Source organism: Vicugna pacos, unplaced genomic scaffold (assembly GCF_048564905.1).
Source record: "Vicugna pacos unplaced genomic scaffold, VicPac4 scaffold_105, whole genome shotgun sequence".
NCBI lineage: Eukaryota > Metazoa > Chordata > Mammalia > Artiodactyla > Camelidae > Vicugna > Vicugna pacos.
Window position 1 is genome coordinate 357,429 of NW_027328785.1, and position 15,697 is coordinate 373,125.

Below are 15,697 nucleotides of genomic sequence, written 5' to 3' on the forward strand. Positions count from 1 at the left end.
TGTTCCCTGAGTATTTACATAGGCCAGGCTTTGATCTATTGTGGGGTTTGGTCTCTATAGCTAGGTTTTAGCGAGTGCCTCTCTATTGGCATGGAGATTTTAAAACTACATCCCTAACCTTTAAACACCTGCCCCCCATATAAATGCGTGGTCTCCCTTTCCCCACCTCCAGCACACCCACGAAGAACAGTTCTGGTATACTGAGTGTGGGTAGGCACCTCCAAATGACAGCAGCACCTGGGACCTTATAATATCACTTGGCTTGCTTTCCCGGAGTGTTTCCTTTGGCCAGGCTGTGAGCGAAGGTGGGTGTTGGGCACTAAAGACTAGTAATAGCGAGTGCCTCTCTATGGGCATTGCAGGTGTTTAAAATACATCCCCAAACTTGGAACACCTGTGCCCCCCCAAAAATGCGTGGACTCTGTTTCCCCACCTCCAGCACACACACGAAAACGGGTTGAGGTTTCCTGAGTGTGGGGAGGCACCTACAACTGACAGCAGGGCCTGGGTTCTAATACAATCCATTAACTTGTCTTCACTGATGGCTAGCCTAGGCGGGAGTGCGGGGGAATGTGAGGGTTGGGCTCTAAAACCAAGTATTATTGAGTGCCTCTCCACGGGATTTGAAGTGGTTTAACCTACAACCAAATATTTGGGAATACCTGTGCCCCCTGAAAGATGCAAGGACACTGTTTCCCCGCCTTCAGCACACACACTAGGTGGTGTTCTGGTATCCTGAGTGTGGGGAGGCTCCTGCAAGTGACAGTAGCACCTGGGATCTAGTTGGATCCATTAGGTTGATATTCCTGAGTATTTTCCTTGGCCGGGTTGTGAGCGAAATTGGGGGTTGTGCTCTAAAACCAAGTATTAGCGAGTTCCTATATTTTGGCAGTGGAGGTGGTTAAAGTATATCCCCAACCTGGGAACACCTGTGCCCCCATAAAGATGCGTGGACTCTGTTTCCCTCCTGCAGCACACACACGACATTGGGTTCAGATGTCTTGAGTGTGGGGAGGTTCCTGCAACTAACAGCAGCGCCTGGGTTGTAATACAATACCTTAACTGGTCTTCCATGATGGCTTGCCATGGCCGGTGTGCGGGGGAAAGTTGGGATTGGGCTCTAAACCAAGTATTAGCGAGAGCCTATCCATGGGATGTGGGTGTTGAACCTACAAACCACCACCATGAAATAACTGTGCCCCCTGAAAGATGCTTTGACTCTGTTTCCCTACATCCAGCACACACACGAAGAAGTGTTCTGGTGTTCTGAGTGTGGGGAGGTTCCTCCAACTGACAGCAGCACCTGGGTTCGAATAGAATCCCTTAGCTTGACTTCCCTAAGTGTTTTCCTAGGCCTAGCAGTGAGCGATGGTGGGGGATGGGCTCTAAAGCCAAGTATTAGAGAGTGCATCTCTGTGGGCAGTGGAGGGTTTGAAACTACTTCCCCAACCTTGGAACACCTGTGCCCCCATAAAGATGAGTGGACTCTGTTTCCCCCCTGCAGCACACACACGGAGACGTGGTCAGGTATCCTGATAGTGGGGAGGCTCCTCCACATGACAGCAGCGCCTGGGTTCTCATAGAATCCCTTAGATTGTTTTCCTTGAGTGTTTCCCTAGGCCGGGCTTAGAGGGAAAGCTGGGAGTTTGGCTTGGAGGCCAAGTAGCAGCAACTGCCCCCCGATGGAATGTGGAAGTATTTAGAGGACTTCTCCCTAATGGGGAACAAGTGTGACCCCATTCATCTACTTGGATTTTGGCTCCACATCTCCCCGCCACAAAATGTTGGGTTCCGGAATCCTGAGTTTTGGGACGTTCCTCCAACTGTCAGCAGCGCTTGTGTTCTTGAATCCCTTAACTTGCCTTCCCTGATGGTTTGCCTATGCTGGAGTGCAGGGGAATGTGGGGTTTCGGCTCTAATACCAAGTATTAGCCAATGCATCTATATGATAAGTTGAGAAATTTTAACTACAACCAGCAACGTAGGAATACATGTGCCACCTGAAAGATGCCTGGACTCTGTTTCCCCAACTCCAGCACACAAACGAGGAGGTGTTCTTCTATCCTGAATGTGGGGAGTTTCCTCCAAATGACAGCAGCACCTGAGGTCTAATAGAATCCGTTAGCTTGACTTCCTTGAGTGTTTACCTAGGCCGGGCTGTAAGCGAATGTGGGGGTTGGGCCCTAAAGACAAGGATTAGCGAGTGCCCCTCTATGGGCAGTGGAGGTGTTTAAACCAAATCCCCAACTTTGGAACACCTGTGCCCCCATAAAGATGCGTGGAATATCTTTCCCACCTCCAGAACACACACGAAGGCTTTCAGATATCCTTAGTGTGGGGGGGCTCCTCAAAATGACAGCAGCGTCTGGGTTCTAATAGAATCCCTTAGCTTGTAATACGAGTGTTTCCCTGGTCCGGGATGTGAGGGAAAGCTGGGGGTTGGGCTTGGAGTCCAAGTAGCAGTGAGTGCCCCCTGATCGATTGAGGAAGTACTTAGAGGACTTCTCCCTAAAGGGAACACTTTTGCCCCCATTCATCTGGGTGGAGTGGGGCTGCACAACTCCCCCACAAACAAGAATGTGTTCTGGAGTCCTGAGTGCAGAGAAGTTCCTCCAACTGACAGCAGCGCCTGGGTTCTAACTGAATCCCTTTGCTTGTCTTCCCTGATGGTATGCCTAGGCGGGAGTGCGGGGGAATGTGTGGTTTGGGATCCAAACCAAGTATTTGCGAGTACCTCTCTATGGTTCGTGGAGGTTTTTAAACTACATCCCTAACCTGGGAACACCTGTGCCCCCATATATATCCGTGGAGTCTGTTTCCAGACCTCCAGCACACACACGAACACTTGCACAGTTATCCTGAGGGTGGGCAGCCTCCTCCAACTGACAGCAGGGCCTGGGTTCTAATAAAATCGCTTAACTTGTCTTCCCTGTTTGGTTGCCTGATACGGAGTGCGGGGGAAAGTGGGGGTTGGGCTCTAAATCCAAGTATTAGCGAGTGCTTCTTCATGGGAAGTGGAGGTTATTAACCAAAAACCCACAACCTGGGAACACCTGTGCTCCTTGAAAAATGCGTGGACTCTGTTTCCCCACCTCCAGCACACACATGAAGAAGTGTTCTGGTATCCTGAGTGTGGGGAGGCACCTCCAACTGACAGCAGCATCTGGGATCTAATAGGATCCCTTAGGTTGACTTCCCTGTGTGTTTTCCAAGGACCGGCTGGGAGCGAAGGTGGGGGTTGGGCTCTAAAGCCAAGTAAGAGCGAGTGCCTCTCTATGGGCAGTGGAGGTGTTTAAAGTACATTCCCTCCCTGGGAACACCTGTGCCCCCATAAAGTTGCGTGGACTATGTATCCCCAAAACCATCATACACATAAAGACTTGTTCAGGTATCCTGAGTATGGGGAGACTCCTCCAACTGACAGCAGCGCCTGGGTTCTAATAGAATCCCAAAGCTTGTCTTTCCTGATGCCAAGCCTAGGCTGGAGTGTGGGGGAAAGTGGGGTTTGGGCTTGAAGTCCAAGTAGCAACGAGTGCCCCCTGATTTACTGGGGAAGTACTTAGAGGATTTCACCCTAAAATGGAACACCTGTGCCCCCATTCATCTGCGTGGACTGGGTCTCCACAACTCCCCCCCACACAAGGCTGGGATCCGGAATCCTGAGTGTGTGGAAGTTCCTCCAACTGACAGCAGCGCCTGCGTTCGAATAGAATAACTCAGCTTGTATTCCCTGAGTGTTTCCCTAGGCCGGGCTGCGAGCGAAAGCTGGGGGTTGTGCTTGGAGGCCAAGTAGCAGCTTGTGCCAACCGATTGACTGAGGAATTACTTAGGGAACTCCCCTACCGGGGAACACCTGTGTCACCATTCATCTGCGTGGATTGGGGCTGCACACCTCCCCCACACACAAGAGTGTCTCCGGAGTCCTGAGTGTTGGGAAGTTCCTCCATGTGACAGCAGCATCTAGGTTCAACACAATCCCTTAGCTTGTCTTCCGTGATGGCTTGCCCTGCCAGGAGTGCGGGAGAAATTGGAGGTTGGGCTCTAAAACGAAGTATTAGCGAGTGCCTATCCATGGGATGTGGAGGTGTTTAACCTACATCCTCCAACCTAGGAATACCTGTGCCCCAGGAAAAAGGCGTGGACTCTGTTTCCACACCACCAGCACACGTGCGAAGAATTGTTCTCGTTTCCTGAGTGTGGGGAGGCTCCTCCAACTAACAGCAGCACCAGGGATCTAGTAGAATCCCTTAGCTTGACTTCCTTGAGTGTTCTCCTAGGCCGGGCTTTGAGCGAAGGTGGGGGTTGGGCTGTAAAGCCAAGTAATATCCAGTGCCTCTCTAAGGGCAGTGAAGGTGTTTAAACTACATCATCTACCTAGGAATAACTGTGCCCCCATAAAGATGCATGGACTCTGTTTCCCCACTTCCAACACACACACAAAGACGTGCTCAGGTATCCTGAGTGTGGGCCGGCACTTTCAAGTGACAGCAGCGCCTGGGTTCTAATAGTATCCTTTAGCTTGTAATACCTGAGTTGTTCCCTAGGCCTGGCTCTGAGGGAAAGCTGGGGGTTGGGCTTTGAGGCCAAATAGTAGCGAGTGCCCCCCGATGGACTGAGGAAGTATTTAGATGAATTCTCCCTAAAGGGGTACACCTGTGCCCACATCCATCTACGTGGAGTGCGGATACACAAATCCCTCCCCCCACAAGTCTGGCTACCGGAATATGAGAGTGGGAAAGTTCCTCCAGCTTACATCAGTGCCAGTGTTCTAGCAGAATCCTTAAGCTTCTCTTCCCTGATGGATTGCATTAGCTGGAGTGCGGTTCAAAGTGGGATTTGTTCTCTAAATCCAAGTAAAAATGAGTGCCTCTCCATGGGAATTGGAGGTGTTTAACCAACAACCCCCAACAAGGGAATACCTTTGCCCCCTGGAATATGCGTGGACACTGTTTCTCCACCAACAGTACACACACGAAGAAGCTTTCTGGAATCCTGAGCATGGGGAGACTACTCCAAATGACAGCAGCACCTGGGTTCTATTAGAATCCCTTAGCTTGTGTTCCCTGAGTATTTACATAGGCCAGGCTTTGATCTATTGTGTGGTTTGGTCTCTATAGCTAGGTTTTAGCGAGTGCCTCTCTATTGGCATGGAGATTTTAAAACTACATCCCTAACCTTTAAACACCTGCCCCCCATATAAATGCGTGGTCTCCCTTTCCCCACCTCCAGCACACCCATGAAGAACAGTTCTGGTATACTGAGTGTGGGTAGGCACCTCCAAATGACAGCAGCACCTGGGACCTTATAATATCACTTGGCTTGCTTTCCCGGAGTGTTTCCTTTGGCCAGGCTGTGAGCGAAGGTGGGTGTTGGGCACTAAAGACTAGTAATAGCGAGTGCCTCTCTATGGGCATTGCAGGTGTTTAAAATACATCCCCAAACTTGGAACACCTGTGCCCCCCCAAAAATGCGTGGACTCTGTTTCCCCACCTCCAGCACACACACGAAAACGGGTTGAGGTTTCCTGAGTGTGGGGAGGCACCTACAACTGACAGCAGGGCCTGGGTTCTAATACAATCCATTAACTTGTCTTCACTGATGGCTAGCCTAGGCGGGAGTGCGGGGGAATGTGAGGGTTGGGCTCTAAAACCAAGTATTATTGAGTGCCTCTCCACGGGATTTGAAGTGGTTTAACCTACAACCAAATATTTGGGAATACCTGTGCCCCCTGAAAGATGCAAGGACACTGTTTCCCCGCCTTCAGCACACACACTAGGTGGTGTTCTGGTATCCTGAGTGTGGGGAGGCTCCTGCAAGTGACAGTAGCACCTGGGATCTAATTGGATCCATTAGGTTGATATTCCTGAGTATTTTCCTTGGCCGGGTTGTGAGCGAAATTGGGGGTTGTGCTCTAAAACCAAGTATTAGCGAGTTCCTATATTTTGGCAGTGGAGGTGGTTAAAGTATATCCCCAACCTGGGAACACCTGTGCCCCCATAAAGATGCGTGGACTCTGTTTCCCTCCTGCAGCACACACACGACATTGGGTTCAGATGTCTTGAGTGTTGGGAGGTTCCTGCAACTAACTGCAGCGCCTGGGTTGTAATACAATACCTTAACTGGTCTTCCATGATGGCTTGCCATGGCCGGTGTGCGGGGGAAAGTTGGGATTGGGCTCTAAACCAAGTATTAGCGAGAGCCTATCCATGGGATGTGGGTGTTGAACCTACAAACCACCACCATGAAATAACTGTGCCCCCTGAAAGATGCTTTGACTCTGTTTCCCTACATCCAGCACACACACGAAGAAGTGTTCTGGTGTTCTGAGTGTGGGGAGGTTCCTCCAACTGACAGCAGCACCTGGGTTCGAATAGAATCCCTTAGCTTGACTTCCCTAAGTGTTTTCCTAGGCCTAGCAGTGAGCGACGGTGGGGGATGGGCTCTAAAGCCAAGTATTAGAGAGTGCATCTCTGTGGGCAGTGGAGTGTTTGAAACTACTTCCCCAACCTTGGAACACCTGTGCCCCCATAAAGATGAGTGGACTCTGTTTCCCCCCTGCAGCACACACACGGAGACGTGGTCAGGTATCCTGATAGTGGGGAGGCTCCTCCACATGACAGCAGCGCCTGGGTTCTCATAGAATCCCTTAGATTGTTTTCCTTGAGTGTTTCCCTAGGCCGGGCTTAGAGGGAAAGCTGGAGTTTGGCTTGGAGGCCAAGTAGCAGCAACTGCCCCCCGATGGAATGTGGAAGTATTTAGAGGACTTCTCCCTAATGGGGAACAAGTGTGACCCCATTCATCTACTTGGATTTTGGCTCCACATCTCCCCGCCACAAAATGTTGGGTTCCGGAATCCTGAGTTTTGGGACGTTCCTCCAACTGTCAGCAGCGCTTGTGTTCTTGAATCCCTTAACTTGCCTTCCCTGATGGTTTGCCTATGCTGGAGTGCAGGGGAATGTGGGGTTTCGGCTCTAATAGCAAGTATTAGCCAATGCATCTATTTGATAAGTTGAGAAATTTTAACTACAACCAGCAACGTAGGAATACATGTGCCACCTGAAAGATGCCTGGACTCTGTTTCCCCACCTCCAGCACACAAACGAGGAAGAGTTCTTCTATCCTGAATGTGGGGAGTTTCCTCCAAATGACAGCAGCACCTGAGGTCTCATAGAATCCGTTAGCTTGACTTCCTTGAGTGTTTACCTAGGCCGGGCTGTAAGCGAATGTGGGGGTTGGGCCCTAAAGACAAGGATTAGCGAGTGCCCCTCTATGGGCAGTGGAGGTGTTTAAACCAAATCCCCAACTTTGGAACACCTGTGCCCCCATAAAGATGCGTGGAATATCTTTCCCACCTCCAGAACACACACGAAGACTTTCAGATATCCTAAGTGTGGGGGGGCTCCTCAAAATGACAGCAGCGTCTGGGTTCTAATAGAATCCCTTAGCTTGTAATAAGAGTGTTTCCCTGGTCCGGGATGTGAGGGAAAGCTGGGGGTTGGGCTTGGAGTCCAACAAGCAGTGAGTGCCCCCTGATCGATTGAGGAAGTACTTAGAGGACTTCTCCCTAAAGGAAACACATTTGCCCCCATTCATCTGGGTGGAGTGGGGCTGCACAACTCCCCCACAAACAGGAATGTGTTCCGGAATCCTGAGTGCAGAGAAGTTCCTCCAACTGACAGCAGCGCCTGGGTTCTAACTGAATCCCTTTGCTTGTCTTCCCTGATGGTATGCCTAGGCGGGAGTGCGGGGGAAAGTGTGGTTTGGGATCCAAACCAAGTATTTGCGAGTACCTCTCTATGGTTCGTGGAGGTTTTTAAACTACATCCCTAACCTGGGAACACCTGTGCCCCCATATATATCCGTGGAGTCTGTTTCCAGACCTCCAGCACACACACGAACACTTGCACAGTTATCCTGAGAGTGGGCAGCCTCCTCCAACTGACAGCAGGGCCTGGGTTCTAATAAAATCGCTTAACTTGTCTTCCCTGTTTGGTTGCCTGATACGGAGTGCGGGGGAAAGTGGGGGTTGGGCTCTAAATCCAAGTATTAGCGAGTGCTTCTTCATGGGAAGTGGAGGTTATTAACCAAAAACCCACAACCTGGGAACACCTGTGCTCCTTGAAAAATGCGTGGACTCTGTTTCCCCACCTCCAGCACACACATGAAGAAGTGTTCTGGTATCCTGAGTGTGGGGAGGCACCTCCAACTGACAGCAGCATCTGGGATCTAATAGGATCCCTTAGGTTGACTTCCCTGTGTGTTTTCCAAGGACCGGCTGGGAGCGAAGGTGGGGGTTGGGCTCTAAAGCCAAGTAAGAGCGAGTGCCTCTCTATGGGCAGTGGAGGTGTTTAAAGTACATTCCCTCCCTGGGAACACCTGTGCCCCCATAAAGTTGCGTGGACTATGTATCCCCAAAACCATCATACACATAAAGACTTGTTCAGGTATCCTGAGTATGGGGAGACTCCTCCAACTGACAGCAGCGCCTGGGTTCTAATAGAATCCCAAAGCTTGTCTTCCCTGATGGCATGCCTAGGCTGGAGTGTGGGGGAAAGTGGGGTTTGGGCTTGAAGTCCAAGTAGCAACGAGTGCCCCCTGATTTACTGGGGAAGTACTTAGAGGATTTCACCCTAAAATGGAACACCTGTGCCCCCATTCATCTGCGTGGACTGGGTCTCCACAACTCCCCCCCACACAAGGCTGGGATCCGGAATCCTGAGTGTGTGGAAGTTCCTCCAACTGACAGCAGCGCCTGCGTTCGAATAGAATAACTCAGCTTGTATTCCCTGAGTGTTTCCCTAGGCCGGGCTGCGAGCGAAAGCTGGGGGTTGTGCTTGGAGGCCAAGTAGCAGCTTGTGCCAACCGATTGACTGAGGAATTACTTAGGGAACTCCCCTACCGGGGAACACCTGTGTCACCATTCATCTGCGTGGATTGGGGCTGCACACCTCCCCCACACACAAGAGTGTCTCCGGAGTCCTGAGTGTTGGGAAGTTCCTCCATGTGACAGCAGCATCTAGGTTCAATACAATCCCTTAGCTTGTCTTCCGTGATGGCTTGCCCTGCCAGGAGTGCGGGAGAAATTGGAGGTTGGGCTCTAAAACGAAGTATTAGCGAGTGCCTATCCATGGGATGTGGAGGTGTTTAACATACATCCTCCAACCTAGGAATACCTGTGCCCCAGGAAAAAGGCGTGGACTCTGTTTCCACACCACCAGCACACGTGCGAAGAATTGTTCTCGTTTCCTGAGTGTGGGGAGGCTCCTCCAACTAACAGCAGCACCAGGGATCTAGTAGAATCCCTTAGCTTGACTTCCTTGAGTGTTCTCCTAGGCCGGGCTTTGAGCGAAGGTGGGGGTTGGGCTGTAAAGCCAAGTAATATCCAGTGCCTCTCTAAGGGCAGTGAAGGTGTTTAAACTACATCATCTACCTAGGAATAACTGTGCCCCCATAAAGATGCATGGACTCTGTTTCCCCACTTCCAACACACACACAAAGACGTGCTCAGGTATCCTGAGTGTGGGCCGGCACTTTCAAGTGACAGCAGCGCCTGGGTTCTAATAGTATCCTTTAGCTTGTAATACCTGAGTTGTTCCCTAGGCCTGGCTCTGAGGGAAAGCTGGGGGTTGGGCTTTGAGGCCAAATAGTAGCGAGTGCCCCCCGATGGACTGAGGAAGTATTTAGATGAATTCTCCCTAAAGGGGTACACCTGTGCCCACATCCATCTACGTGGAGTGCGGATACACAAATCCCTCCCCCCACAAGTCTGGCTACCGGAATATGAGAGTGGGAAATTTCCTCCAGCTTACATCAGTGCCAGTGTTCTAGTAGAATCCTTAAGCTTCTCTTCCCTGATGGATTGCATTAGCTGGAGTGCGGTTCAAAGTGGGATTTGTTCTCTAAATCCAAGTAATAACGAGTGCCTCTCCATGGGAATTGGAGGTGTTTAACCAACAACTCCCAACAAGGGAATACCTTTGCCCCCTGGAATATGCGTGGACACTGTTTCTCCACCAACAGTACACACACGAAGAAGCTTTCTGGAATCCTGGGCATGGGGAGACTACTCCAAATGACAGCAGCACCTGGGTTCTATTAGAATAACTTAGCTTGTGTTCCCTGAGTATTTACATAGGCCAGGCTTTGATCTATTGTGGGGTTTGGTCTCTATAGCTAGGTTTTAGCGAGTGCCTCTCTATTGGCATGGAGATTTTAAAACTACATCCCTAACCTTAAAACACCTGCCCCCCATATAAATGCGTGGTCTCCCTTTCCCCACCTCCAGCACACCCACTAAGAACAGTTCTGGTATACTGAGTGTGGGTAGGCACCTCCAAATGACAGCAGCACCTGGGACCTTATAATATCACTTGGCTTGCTTTCCCGGAGTGTTTCCTTTGGCCAGGCTGTGAGCGAAGGTGGGTGTTGGGCACTAAAGACTAGTAATAGCGAGTGCCTCTCTATGGGCATTGCAGGTGTTTATAATACATCCCCAAACTTGGAACATCTGTGCCCCCCCAAAAATGCGTGGACACTGTTTCCCCACCTCCAGCACACACACGAAAACGGGTTGAGGTTTCCTGAGTGTGGGGAGGCACCTACAACTGACAGCAGGGCCTGGGTTCTAATACAATCCATTAACTTGTCTTCACTGATGGCTAGCCTAGGCGGGAGTGCGGGGGAATGTGAGGGTTGGGCTCTAAAACCAAGTATTATTGAGTGCCTCTCCACGGGATTTGAAGTGGTTTAACCTACAACCAAATATTTCGGAATACCTGTGCTCCCTGAAAGATGCAAGGACACTGTTTCCCCGCCTTCAGCACACACACTAGGTGGTGTTCTGGTATCCTGAGTGTGGGGAGGCTCCTGCAAGTGACAGTAGCACCTGGGATCTAATTAGATCCATTAGGTTGATATTCCTGAGTATTTTCCTTGGCCGGGTTGTGAGCGAAATTGGGGGTTGTGCTCTAAAACCAAGTATTAGCGAGTTCCTATATTTTGGCAGTGGAGGTGGTTAAAGTATATCCCCAACTTGGGAACACCTGTGCCCCCATAAAGATGCGTGGACTCTGTTTCCCTCCTGCAGCACACACACGACATTGGGTTCAGATGTCTTGAGTGTGGGGAGGTTCCTGCAACTAACAGCAGCGCCTGGGTTGTAATACAATACCTTAACTGGTCTTCCATGACGGCTTGCCATGGCCGGTGTGCGGGGTAAAGTTGGGATTGGGCTCTAAACCAAGTATTAGCGAGAGCCTATCCATGGGATGTGGGTGTTGAACCTACAAACCACCACCATGAAATAACTGTGCCCCCTGAAAGATGCTTTGACTCTGTTTCCCTACATCCAGCACACACACGAAGAAGTGTTCTGGTGTTCTGAGTGTGGGGAGGTTCCTCCAACTGACAGCAGCACCTGGGTTCGAATAGAATCCCTTAGCTTGACTTCCCTAAGTGTTTTCCTAGGCCTAGCAGTGAGCGACGGTGGGGGATGGGCTCTAAAGCCAAGTATTAGAGAGTGCATCTCTGTGGGCAGTGGAGGGTTTGAAACTACTTCCCCAACCTTGGAACACCTGTGCCCCCATAAAGATGAGTGGACTCTGTTTCCCCCCTGCAGCACACACACGGAGACGTGGTCAGGTATCCTGATAGTGGGGAGGCTCCTCCACATGACAGCAGTGCCTGGGTTCTCATAGAATCCCTTAGATTGTTTTCCTTGAGTGTTTCCCTAGGCCGGGCTTAGAGGGAAAGCTGGGAGTTTGGCTTGGAGGCCAAGTAGCAGCAACTGCCCCCCGATGGAATGTGGAAGTATTTAGAGGACTTCTCCCTAATGGGGAACAAGTGTGACCCCATTCATCTACTTGGATTTTGGCTCCACATCTCCCCGCCACAAAATGTTGGGTTCCGGAATCCTGAGTTTTGGGACGTTCCTCCAACTGTCAGCAGCGCTTGTGTTCTTGAATCCCTTCACTTGCCTTCCCTGATGGTTTGCCTATGCTGGAGTGCAGGGGAATGTGGGGTTTCGGCTCTAATACCAAGTATTAGCCAATGCATCTACATGTGAAGTTGAGAAATTTTAACTACAACCAGCAACGTAGGAATACATGTGCCACCTGAAAGATGCCTGGACTCTGTTTCCCCACCTCCAGCACACAAACGAGGAGGTGTTGTTCTATCCTGAATGTGGGGAATTTCCTCCAAATGACAGCAGCACCTGAGGTCTAATAGAATCCGTTAGCTTGACTTCCTTGATATTTACCTAGGCCGGGCTGAAAGCGAATGTGGGGGTTGGGCCCTAAAGACAAGGATTAGCGAGTGCCCCGCTATGGGCAGTGGAGGTGTTTAAACCAAATCCCCAACTTTGGAACACCTGTGCCCCCATAAAGATGCGTGGAATATCTTTCCCACCTCCAGAACACACACGAAGACTTCAGATATCCTTAGTGTGGGGGGGCTCCTCAAAATGACAGCAGCGTCTGGGTCAAAATAGAATCCCTTAGCTTGTAATACGAGTGTTTCCCTGGTCCGGGATGTGAGGGAAAGCTGGGGGTTGTGCTTGGAGTCCAAGTAGCAGTGAGAGCCCCCTGATCGATTGAGGAAGTACTTAGAGGACTTCTCCCTAAAGGGAACACTTTTGCCCCCATTCATCTGGGTGGAGTGGGGCTGCACAACTCCCCCACAAACAGGAATGTGTTCCGGAATCCTGAGTGCAGAGAAGTTCCTCCAACTGACAGCAGCGCCTGGGTTCTAACTGAATCCCTTTGCTTGTCTTCCCTGATGGCATGCCTAGGCTGGAGTGTGGGGGAAAGTGGGGTTTGGGCTTGAAGTCCAAGTAGCAACGAGTGCCCCCTGATTTACTGGGGAAGTACTTAGAGGATTTCACCCTAAAATGGAACACCTGTGCCCCCATTCATCTGCGTGGACTGGGTCTCCACAACTCCCCCCCACACAAGGCTGGGATCCGGAATCCTGAGTGTGTGGAAGTTCCTCCAACTGACAGCAGCGCCTGCGTTCGAATAGAATAACTCAGCTTGTATTCCCTGAGTGTTTCCCTAGGCTGGGCTGCGAGCGAAAGCTGGGGGTTGTGCTTGGAGGCCAAGTAGCAGCTTGTGCCAACCGATTGACTGAGGAATTACTTAGGGAACTCCCCTACCGGGGAACACCTGTGTCACCATTCATCTGCGTGGATTGGGGCTGCACACCTCCCCCACACACAAGAGTGTCTCCGGAGTCCTGAGTGTTGGGAAGTTCCTCCATGTGACAGCAGCATCTAGGTTCAATACAGTCCCTTAGCTTGCCTTCCGTGATGGCTTGCCTGCCAGGAGTGCGGGAGAAATTGGAGGTTGGGCTCTAAAACGAAGTATTAGCGAGTGCCTATCCATGGGATGTGGAGGTGTTTAACCTACATCCTCCAACCTAGGAATACCTGTGCCCCAGGAAATAGGCGTGGACTCTGTTTCCACACCACCAGCACACGTGCGAAGAATTGTTCTCGTTTCCTGAGTGTGGGGAGGCTCCTCCAACTAACAGCAGCACCAGGGATCTAGTAGAATCCCTTAGCTTGACTTCCTTGAGTGTTCTCCTAGGCCGGGCTTTGAGCGAAGGTGGGGGTTGGGCTGTAAAGCCAAGTAATATCCAGTGCCTCTCTAAGGGCAGTGAAGGTGTTTAAACTACATCATCTACCTAGGAATAACTGTGCCCCCATAAAGATGCATGGACTCTGTTTCCCCACTTCCAACACACACACAAAGACGTGCTCAGGTATCCTGAGTGTGGGCCGGCACTTTCAAGTGACAGCAGCGCCTGGGTTCTAATAGTATCCTTTAGCTTGTAATACCTGAGTTGTTCCCTAGGCCTGGCTCTGAGGGAAAGCTGGGGGTTGGGCTTTGAGGCCAAATAGTAGCGAGTGCCCCCCGATGGACTGAGGAAGTATTTAGATGAATTCTCCCTAAAGGGGTACACCTGTGCCCACATCCATCTACGTGGAGTGCGGATACACAAATCCCTCCCCCCACAAGTCTGGCTACCGGAATATGAGAGTGGGAAAGTTCCTCCAGCTTACATCAGTGCCAGTGTTCTAGCAGAATCCTTAAGCTTCTCTTCCCTGATGGATTGCATTAGCTGGAGTGCGGTTCAAAGTGGGATTTGTTCTCTAAATCCAAGTAATAATGAGTGCCTCTCCATGGGAATTGGAGGTGTTTAACCAACAACTCCCAACAAGGGAATACCTTTGCCCCCTGGAATATGCGTGGACACTGTTTCTCCACCAACAGTACACACACGAAGAAGCTTTCTGGAATCCTGAGCATGGGGAGACTACTCCAAATGACAGCAGCACCTGGGTTCTATTAGAATCCCTTAGCTTGTGTTCCCTGAGTATTTACATAGGCCAGGCTTTGATCTATTGTGGGGTTTGGTCTCTATAGCTAGGTTTTAGCGAGTGCCTCTCTATTGGCATGGAGATTTTAAAACTACATCCCTAACCTTTAAACACCTGCCCCCCATATAAATGCGTGGTCTCCCTTTCCCCACCTCCAGCACACCCACGAAGAACAGTTCTGGTATACTGAGTGTGGGTAGGCACCTCCAAATGATAGCAGCACCTGGGACCTTATAATATCACTTGGCTTGCTTTCCCGGAGTGTTTCCTTTGGCCAGGCTGTGAGCGAATGTGGGTGTTGGGCCCTAAAGACTAGTAATAGCGAGTGCCTCTCTATGGGCATTGCAGGTGTTTAAAATACATCCCCAAACTTGGAACACCTGTGCCCCCCCAAAAATGCGTGGACTCTGTTTCCCCACCTCCAGCACACACACGAAAACGGGTTGAGGTTTCCTGAGTGTGGGGAGGCACCTACAACTGACAGCAGGGCCTGGGTTCTAATACAATCCATTAACTTGTCTTCACTGATGGCTTGCCAAGGCCGGTGTGTGGGGGAAAGTTGGGATTGGGCTCTAAACCAAGTATTAGTGAGTGCCTCTCCATGGGAAATGGAGGTGTTTAACCAACAACTTCCAACAAGTGAATACCTGTGCCCCCTGAAATATGCGTGGGCTCTTTATCTCCACCAACAGCACACACACGAAGACGTGTTCAAGTATCATGATTTTGGAAGGCTCCTCCAACTGGGAGCAGGGCCTGGGTTTTAGTAGAATCCCTTAGTTTGTATTCCCTGAGTGTTTCCTTAGTCCGGGCAGCAAGGGAAAGCGGGGGGTTGGGCTTGGAAGCCAAGTAGCAGCTAGTGTCCCCCGATGGACTGATTAAGTACTTAGAGGACTTCTCCCTATCGGGGAACACCTGTGCATCCTTTCATGGGCGTGGACTTTGGCTCCACACAGCCCCACACAAGGCGCGTTTCCAGAATCCTGAGTGTGGGAAATTCCTCCAACTGACAGCAGCGCCTGTGTTTTAATAGAATCCGTTAGCTTTCCTTCCCTGATGGTTTGCCTAGACTGGAGTGTGGGGAATAGTGGACTGTGGGCTCCAAATCCAAGTAGTAGCAAGAGCCTCTCCATGGGAAGTGGAGGTGTTTAACCTAAACCCTCACCCTGGGAATACCTGTATCCCCTAAAATATACGTGGGATCTGTTTCCCTGCCTTCTTTACACACACGAAGAAATGTTCTGATGTCCTGATTTTGTTGAGGCTCCTCCAAATGACACCAGGAACAGGGATCTAATTGCATCTCTTAGGTTGATT